The sequence below is a fragment of the Mustela lutreola genome, chromosome 6, assembly GCF_030435805.1.
Source record: "Mustela lutreola isolate mMusLut2 chromosome 6, mMusLut2.pri, whole genome shotgun sequence".
Classification (NCBI taxonomy): domain Eukaryota; kingdom Metazoa; phylum Chordata; class Mammalia; order Carnivora; family Mustelidae; genus Mustela; species Mustela lutreola.
In genome coordinates, this window is record NC_081295.1 from 35459349 (window position 1) to 35468841 (window position 9493).

The window sequence follows — 9493 nt, forward strand, 5'->3', positions numbered from 1 at the left end:
AACCAAGAAACTCTCTTAACTCTAGAGAACAAACTGATAATTACCATAGTGGAGGTGGGTGGGGGTATGGGGGAACTAGACAAAGGGGATTGAGTAAAATTACAATTATGAACGCTGAGAAATGTACAGAATTGTTGAATCACTGAATTGTACACCCCGAAGTAATATAACACTCTATGTTAATTATACTGGAATTAAAAAATTTTAAAAATTCACCTATTTTCATTTTACAGATGTTAAAACTGAGACCCAAGAAGTTAAGTACCATGTGTAAAGTCACAAATCCAGACTATCAATGAGGCAATATGACTCCAGAATCTATACTCTAACCTTTGGTGGTATTGCCTCTCAAAGAGGAAAGAAACAGCATGAAGTAAGTGAATCTGATAACAAACAAATTGCAATCATGGTGTAGATGAAGAATTTTTAGGCTATAATGACGGAGAGTGGCTTACATGAAATTAAGCATGATGAATAATTAAAACATTAATTTGCCTTCTGTGTATTGGTATCATTGTAAGGTGTCTTTGAATATGTTTCTGAATACGTGAGGTTTTTGTCTTTCTTATCAACAGAGTTTTGGGCATTGGTGACTCCACCTTTAAACTATTCAGGAAGCTTGAGTGGCATCTTAAATATAATCATGTGGTAAATGATTTTCCTGGAATCCACTCATAGAATCAATTTAGAACTGTGCACACTATAATTTTGAAGTGTTTTCATTCCTGGAAAATGATAATTTTATTTTCGATATTTATGTATGAAATACTTTATGATTGTATGATTCCATTAGTAAATGTAGTGCTTCCATCTTGGCAACACTTATCATAAAGATGCCTATCTTTTTGGCATTTTTTATTACACTGTATTTGTTATGAATATTGCTATTGATTTTATTAATGCAGTAGATTCTATTTTTAAATAATTTTTGAAACACCCAGAAATTTCAAATTAAAAATATAAGTGAATAAAATGTACAACCCTTTTAAGTGCTTCATTTACTAGAGCAATATACATTTACTTTTTATGGGGGAGATAGTAATGCATTTGATGCTTTGTACATAATTAGAATACAGAAAATTAGTTCAGGCAAATGTAGAGGTGTAACTTTTATTATTCTTACATCTTGTTTTCTAAGGCTTTCAGAAGTTGCCCTGCCTAAAGCAAATTATTGGTCTCTTGTTGATTTTTGGAATCTAGCTCTGCATCTGAAAGGCTGACTCTCTTTGTGATTAAGAGGATTCCTTCTCTTCTGCTCCATATTAAAGCTTAGCTCTTTTCTCCCAACCCCAACCAATTAGTTTTCATATAAGAAAATTCCACATATTTCACATAATACAAGAAGCTAGTGTTTTAATGAATTATCTGCTCCTTTGCCTTGTATCTCTCTATTTTAACACATTCTCTTGGAAATAAGAATACTTTTAACTATAAGTACAAATATATAAATGAGCTATAATAACTAACATCTGAGTGGCATAGAAGCTTTGGCTATAGGTGTTTCTATAGTATCCCTTTTTTGTATCAGTATTCCTAATTCTATGATTATCACTATCCTTTAATGAAAATATCATATAATCAAGAGCTTTGAGGACCTTATCAAGCAGGGTTGGAACAAGATTAAAGCAGTGAGGTACTTCCTTGGGCACAAAATTTAAAGGGACACCAAAATACTCAGTAATGAAGATACAAAAATATTCAATGCAATATTTTTAAAAGTCAATATTAATACAAGAACATCCATGATGTACAGAACATCAAACTTTTAAATAAAGACTGGATGAATATTACTGAATTTTTCTTCTGCTTCAGGCTCCACGTGGCACTGATGTCAAACACTCACTACATGAACTTAATATTCCTAAAATGTAAATATTTAATATTAAGTATTCATTATCAATTAAAAACCCAAACAGAACACTAAAAATGACTTAACCTTTTTTCTTGAGCTACTGTATAATTAAAAAATAAAAACCCGAAATATCAAAACAGTTGATTGAGCATAGGCATTTACCTTATAGGGCTATTAGGGACATTGAAATGGAGAAGATGAATTGTAATGGAAGAGTCTAAGAGGGTTTCAGAGGATAGTGCCTTTCTGAAAGGAGAAGGATGATGAAAATGTCTCACAAGTGTTGAAATAGGGTGGAGGAAGCAGGTATGCAGGAGCTCCGGGGAATCCCCAAAACTAGAAATTCGTTTTAGAGTAGCCTGGAGTGAGAACAAGGGCCCAAACCAGATATCTCTGGGACAACTTTGGCTCCTTCCCAACTCCACCATTCTGATCCCAAACAAGTGCATAGCAAAAGACCATCAGACATTTATTCTAAGACCTAAAAACTCAGGGCACTCCCCCCAAGAAAGTGATTCCAGTTTACATGATTATGCTTCTAAATTCTGGCCAGCTGAGGGAGCTCAAAACCTCATGGACTCTTGCTCAGTAAAAGGAAGCTATTCTTCAACCAACTCTGCATAGACAGACATTCCAATATTTAGGTGTCTCCAGTCTGGAACAGGGTGCCTAGGTTTCAGTGGGGTTTATGAAAGTAGAATGTTTCTTACTGATAAGTGCTCAATTAAATTAGTTATTGATATTGTTATTGTTATGAATTCCCACTGAGGGAAGATGTCTAAAGGGAAATAGCCCTAACTGTACAACTATATAGAAAGCACACTACCTTTCTACAACAAGATTCAGCAAACTTTTTTGTACAAGATCAGATAGTAATAAGTGTTACTAGCTTTGTATGCCATTACTCAACTCTGTCTATGACATAAAAGTAGCCATAGGTAAAAATAAATGGAAATGGTTCTGTTTGAGTATATTTTTATAACAAAATACAACAGGCCAGATTTGGCCATTGGATCATATTTTGATGAATCCCCTTGCCGAAAGAAGTGAATGGCTTTTATATATAAGAGTAAAACAAAGGACCACTAGACACATAGGATGTAGAAGACATTGTGAAGAATTTCCCAGGCATTCCTCTTTCAGTGCTTATGGTCTCAGATTCTGGGAGCATCGTGGGCAGATGGACTTTAGCTGCCAATCTCTTCAGCTGTGGAGGGCCTCAGCCTAAATTACAACCCTTCCTGGGGAGACCTATATCCAAGAATGGATTGATGTGATGGTATATATCTGACCATCTAGGTTCATCTGAGTATATTCTAAGGAATCATTCTAGATTGAGAATTGTCTGTGAGGTCAGTGGAGGCTGACTTTGAGTCTGCACTGCAAATCAGCTTCTTTGACTGCTCAGTTCTGCTTTCTTCCCCTTTCTTTTTTGGGTTTTGATCTCAAAGGGCACTCCTTAATAAATACTTTGTGTGCTAAACTCTGTTTTATAATCTGCTTTCCCCAAAACCCAACCAATAATTGGAGGAAAACAAGAATTCTGAAAAAGACCCACATGAATCCACAGAAAATTTGAACATGCAAGAAAAAGAGAATTGAGAGAAGAGATGGGTAAGAAAAATAAATTAAATAATAAAGCAATGTGCTCATATTTTAGATGATATTACAGCCATGAAATTACAAGAGATCTGTTAAAAAGAAAACCACAGGCCCAAAATGGGTTAGATTAAGCCTCTAGTCTGTAAACTAAGACTCAATACCTAACCTAATTGCAGTTTCAACTGCTCAGGAATGTAACCTTTATCAGCATGGAATTTCCTGGTCAATTCTAGGAAATTTATGGATTCACGTTTTCTCTTCCCCTTAGGAGGAAGACCTTATCTAAACAATGCATTCCTTGCTAATTAATTTGTTTCTTCCTAATTGTTTTTTTTAAATGCTCCCTCTTTGTCTTTAAAAACCTTTTTTGGTTTAGCTCAGTGGTACTCCTCTCTAATTTGTGGGATGCTGCCTGACTCCTGAATCATTTAAAAAAGCCAATTAGATTTTCAAATATGTTCAGTTGCATTTTGTTTTTTAACAGATCTAAAAGTAAATGAACTTCATAGAATAAAGAACATAAAAAATAGAATATAATAAAATATCTGAGGATATAGGAAAAGTCAGAGAGGACCTATGTAACAAGACAACATTTTTTTCAAGAGGAGTTTTGAAAAACAAAAGAGAAAATGGAGGACACTAAGATATTAAAGAAATATTATCATGCATGTAAACCAAACCAGCAAACTAAACAGTAGGTAATATTTAATTTTCAGTAACAACTTAAATTTCCTTTTAAGCTTCACTTTGTGGAAAACCTTAATTTGGTATAAAATGGAAAATTCTTGTGGTTTCAATTAGTATTTCCTGATTTCTAATGAGATTGAGCCCTTTATCATTGGCCACTTAGAAATCTCTTCTAAATTGTCAAGTACCTGTCTTCTATTTATTGATATTTATATCTTGGATATAAATTCTTTGTTGGTTATGTGTATTGCAAATAACTTATGTCCCTCTGTGGTTTACCCTATCATTTTTAGTAATTTATTTTGATGAAGGATCCAATTTAAAAACCTTTTTCTTCATAGTTAGTGCTTTTTTTTTCATATTATACTCAAGAAATTTACCTTCTCCAAGTCTTGAAAACATTCTTACATTCTTTTCTAGAAGATTTTTGTTTTGCTTTTTATATCATCTAGAATTGATACTGTGTACGGTATGAATTAGAGATTATATGTGTATGTAAATATGTGTATGTAAAGCCATTTATTTATTTATAAGTCTGTTTATTCTCCCTTTGTGCTCTAGTACCAGTTTTGTCATAAATCAAGTGTTCAAACATATGTGAGTCTCTTTCTGGACGTCGTATTATATGTAATTGAAATATTTACATGTCATTGTGTCTATACCATACTACTATGGTCTCTGAACTTCTTTCTTTTTTTTTTTCAAGATTATCCTGGTTATTTTTAATCTTTGGAATAGGTTTGAAATATGCACACATACACACACATATACAAAACTATAGGAATTTTGATTGATATTCCTTTAAATAATAGGTCAATTTGGAAAGATTTGGTATCTACAATTCTGAGACTTTGGTTTATAACTATGGCATATCCCTCCATTTATTTAATTTCTCTCAGTAATAATTTACATCTTTTTTTTTTTTTTTTCCTACAAGGGTACTGCATATCTTTTGTATATTTAATTCTAGGAATTTTATGTTACTTGATACTATTACAAGTGATACCTTTTTAAAAAATTCATTTTCCAATTTTAATTGTTAATATACTGAACTACATCTTATTTTTCATATTAAACATATACAAAATGACCTTGTTAAATCCACCATTGTATTAAGATTCTGTATATTCTTCTGTATGTCTGTGTACAAAATTATTACTTCCATGACTAATTTTAGTTTTTGTTTTCTTCCTTTATAGTCCTTGCACCTTTGTCTTTCTCTGCACAAAGTGCTCTTCAGAACAATGTTGAATAGAAATGGTGGTAAAGATTACCTTTATCTTATTCTCATTTCAGGGGAAATTTGTTCAGTATTTTACTATTTCACCATCTATCATGATTTTAACTGATTTCTGGGTTTTTTTTTGTTTGTTTGTTTGGTTGGTTGGTTGGATGATTGGTTTGGATTTGTTTGTTTTGTCTTTAAGTACATCAGATTAAGGATGATTCCTTATTTCCTAATCTATTATCAAATTGCTTCCCTGCATCTGCTGAGATCATATTTTTCTCTATTATTCTTTTACTATGTTGAATTACATTGAGTTTTAAATAATAGATGCCCTTGAATATTTAAATGAAATGTTATTTGTTTACTATATATTATCTTTTGTATATACAGGTGATTTCATTTCCTTTTCCTTTTTTTTTTTTTTTTAAAGATTTTTATTTATTTGACAGATCAGAAGTAGTCAGAAAGGCAGGCAGAGAGAGAGAGAGGAGCAAGCAGGCTCCGCACGGAGCAGAGAGCCTGATGAGGGGCTCGATCCCAGGACCCTGAGACCATGACCTGAGCAGAAGGCAGAGACTTTAACCCACTGAGCAACCCAGGCGCCCCTCCTTTTCTTTTTTAATTTAGGATTTTCATACTATATACAAGACAGGAGTATGGTATTTTAACTCACCTCATTTCCTGTTAGGATTCTATAATGTTTAGGTTATTCTTTGATTTCTATCCTGAATAGAATCCAATAGAATCCAAATGTTCTATCAATATTTGTTTTCCTAATATTTGGTCCATTTTTATCCCTTTGCATGCCTAGTGACTTTTGTTTGATGCCAGACATTGTAAAAATTTTTAGAAAAAAATTTGAAGTACCAGATTATATAATATTTTTCCAGGAAAGAAATGCATTTTACTTTATAGCAGCAGTTACAGTAATGCCAGAATGCTTTAATCCCATCATGTGCTGAGCTTTAATTGAAGTTTAGTTTTCTGAGAACTGGTCTCATTGTCTTATTCTTACTTTGGTCATATATAGCCCTTTTAAGCCTAGTTTGTTTACCAGAAACTCTCCTTATCATTGGGCTTTGACCTTTGATTTCTGTCCTATTGCTCCAATAAGATTGCTGAAAGCCTGACAGTGGTTTGCTCTTTCCTTGCAGCCACAATTTCAGTATCATAGATTCCTTGCAGAGAAAAGGTAGTGCCAAATATATGCTTACTTCTGTGAATTTCACATCTTTCTGGGGTCTTGGCGCATCAAGTCTACACAGACTTGGTAGCTTCCTTACACCTTCAAATTAATATTTTAAATCTCTTCGAGTTTCTTTAGTTGTTGTTGTTGTTGTTGTTTTCTATGTGTGGCTTGTTTTGAAACAAGTAGTCCTCCATTTTTCAAAATAAAAATTCAGTTGTTATATTCATTGTAATAAAATTAATAAATGGTTTCCTTAGTACTTTGGTACTAATTTCAGTTTATTTAAAGGTAAGAATAATAGTTTCATTTATTTTTGGTAAGTCTTAAACATTTACTTTCCATATTGAAGTGTCAACCTATTTATAATTAATTTTTGTGATCACTGTTAAATAGAGATCCAAGTGTGTTTTTCTCCTAAATAAAAACTGATAGTCTCAGTACCACACTATGCTAGTCCATCCATTCAACACTAATCCAAAATATTATCTCTGTTCTGTATCAAATTAGCATACAAATAACTGTTATCACAAATTGCTTTATATTCTCTTGCTATATTTTTCTATCTTTGAGTCTGTACAACATCCTCTTAATTATATAATTTAAGATGAGATATTTGCAGATGCTTGTATCATTATGGGAATCATTCTAAGAAATAAAAATTTAATGATTCAGGAGAGCTGTAGAGTACTTCAAGAGCAATGCTTTCGAATAGAGGCAGCCCCCTTTTGATAAAATGATAGGCTGAATATGTGGGTACAGGTACCTACAGGTTGCTTGACAGATTTGGTGGTAAATATATGCTAGGTTGTATTTTCTTAGTAAAATTAAAAGAAAGATCACCAGATGTTAAAGATCAAAGAGGTATAAATATTTGAGAAGACAGAACAAGATATAAGTGTGGGTAGTGGAAGATGGTGGGCTTAGGGCAATGCAGTAGGCCTTTTGATTTCTCAAAGCTCATTTAAAATTAGCCATCATGACTTCAGAGGGTGACCGGTCAGCATAGTTGTGAGTTTTCTCTAGCCACAGTCAGATTCTTGGTGGTAGCATAGTGTATAGATGGAGGGTTGGATTTAACCAAGGATGTGGTGGTAGAGATGATATAAAGGAGAGAAAGCCAGGAGTTGGAAACAGAAAGAAAGAGTGACCTGAGAGGGCAGTTTTTGGTTTATAGATGTTACAAAATAGTCTGATTGTAAAGACAGATAAATATAAGAATATGATAAACACGTGCTAAACTTATACCCATAGACTCACAGCATATGCACAAAATAATAATAAATTCCAAGAAAAATAAAATCCAACATAAAGCCAAAAGCAAACATTCTAGTTAAGAAGACCATGTTCTACATATGGAGTAAATTCAGGTTTGTTTCATCATTATAAACAATAAATGGAATGCTACAGATAGGAATTGCAATGATCTTTATGCTAAGAGTATATCCCTTATAATAGTCCAGTGTTATGATAGAATACTAAAACAACATTTGGCTTTGCAATAAATAATACCTATATGGTTTTACTCATTTACATTGTTCATGAGTTTTCAACTTTAAGAACCAAGGGGAAACATAGAAGACTTCATTGTGATTTCTTATTTAAATACACACACACTACCTTTTTATAAAAGTGATCACTGAATAAGATTCAAGGCAGAATGGAAGATGAAAGGGCTGATTCAAGATATAGAATGCAGAACCTTCATCAATAATTAAAAACATATTATTTAGTGTTAAAAAAGTAACCATAGTGTAAGTGGATATTGTCTAGCAATATTCTGGATCTGTCCTGTCCTGAATTGCTAGAGCTAACTATTAAATTTTCAGGAATTTTTTCAACTCAGTTCTCCAGTAGCTTAAAATTAGCCACAGAAGTTAGCAAATCCTACAAATTGGGGTCTGTCTTCACTTCAGTAATCCATTGTTAAAATGTTACATCAATGATATAACCATGGAACAATTGTAAAGTGGAGGGAAGTCGCTTAGATTTAAGTAAATTAAATCTCCCACTTTGAATTCTCATGAGGAAGTAATTTGACATTTTGAAATTGATAAATCAAGAAGTACAACCTAAACTGTTAGAAAACAGGAAAAGAAGTAAAAACAGAAATGTTTAAAAGTCAGTGATTAAGGATTTACAACTAGGATTAGGAAGATTGGAGTGAGAGATTAATATTTTTTTAGGACATTTTCTTTTCTAGAGCCTGTTCCTGGAAGTGCTGCTATTTGTAGCAGGTGTTAAGGCTTCACAGTTACTTTGCGGAGTTGGACCACTGGCTGAGCAGACCCTCAGGGCTGGTGGTCCCAATGAGGTGTGCTCCATGGCATCTGGAGGTGGTGTTCCTACCAATGATGAGCAGGTAATTGGGTTGGAGAGGGAGGTCATGATGGTTGCATGGAAGGGACTGGACCCATACAATATGCTAGCGCCAAAGCAGTTTCAGGCACCAAGGAGGACCCTAAATTAGCAGAGTAGACTGCATCTGTGGAAAGGATAATAGTGCTGACATCTGGTTCTGACTGCACAAAAATGAGACCCAGCCATGTTCTAGCTGTGAAATCCATTACAAGCTCATGCCCCACCAGTTGACCCACTAAGTCTTTACACTAACTTACTCAAAATATGTTGTAAAGTTTCTTCTTTTCAATAAAGACTAGCCATTGCATTAGCTTCTTCTCAAAACAAAACAAAACAAAATGCCAAAAACCAAAAACAAAAGGCATTTTCTGTTCACTTATTAACACCAATTTCTTTAACATTTTAAATATATTTATTGTGTGATAAAATTATAGATTTATCAATTAAATATAAAGCCATTTCCTAGATCTATAAAGCATTCCATGCATCTGATGTTGCTTTCTCATTATTACTGCCAGTTATGATTTAGACATCAAAATTGAGAAATGCATATAAATATGATATACAATAGCAAATG

The 9493-nt window shown here is 33.2% G+C and overlaps 1 pseudogene; it reads left to right on the forward strand.

Annotated features, from left to right (window-relative positions):
• Positions 1–295: 295 nt before the first annotated feature.
• Positions 296–9155, forward strand: LOC131834564 (cytochrome c oxidase subunit 5B, mitochondrial-like; annotated as a pseudogene).
• The last annotated feature ends 338 nt before the right edge of the window (positions 9156–9493 follow it).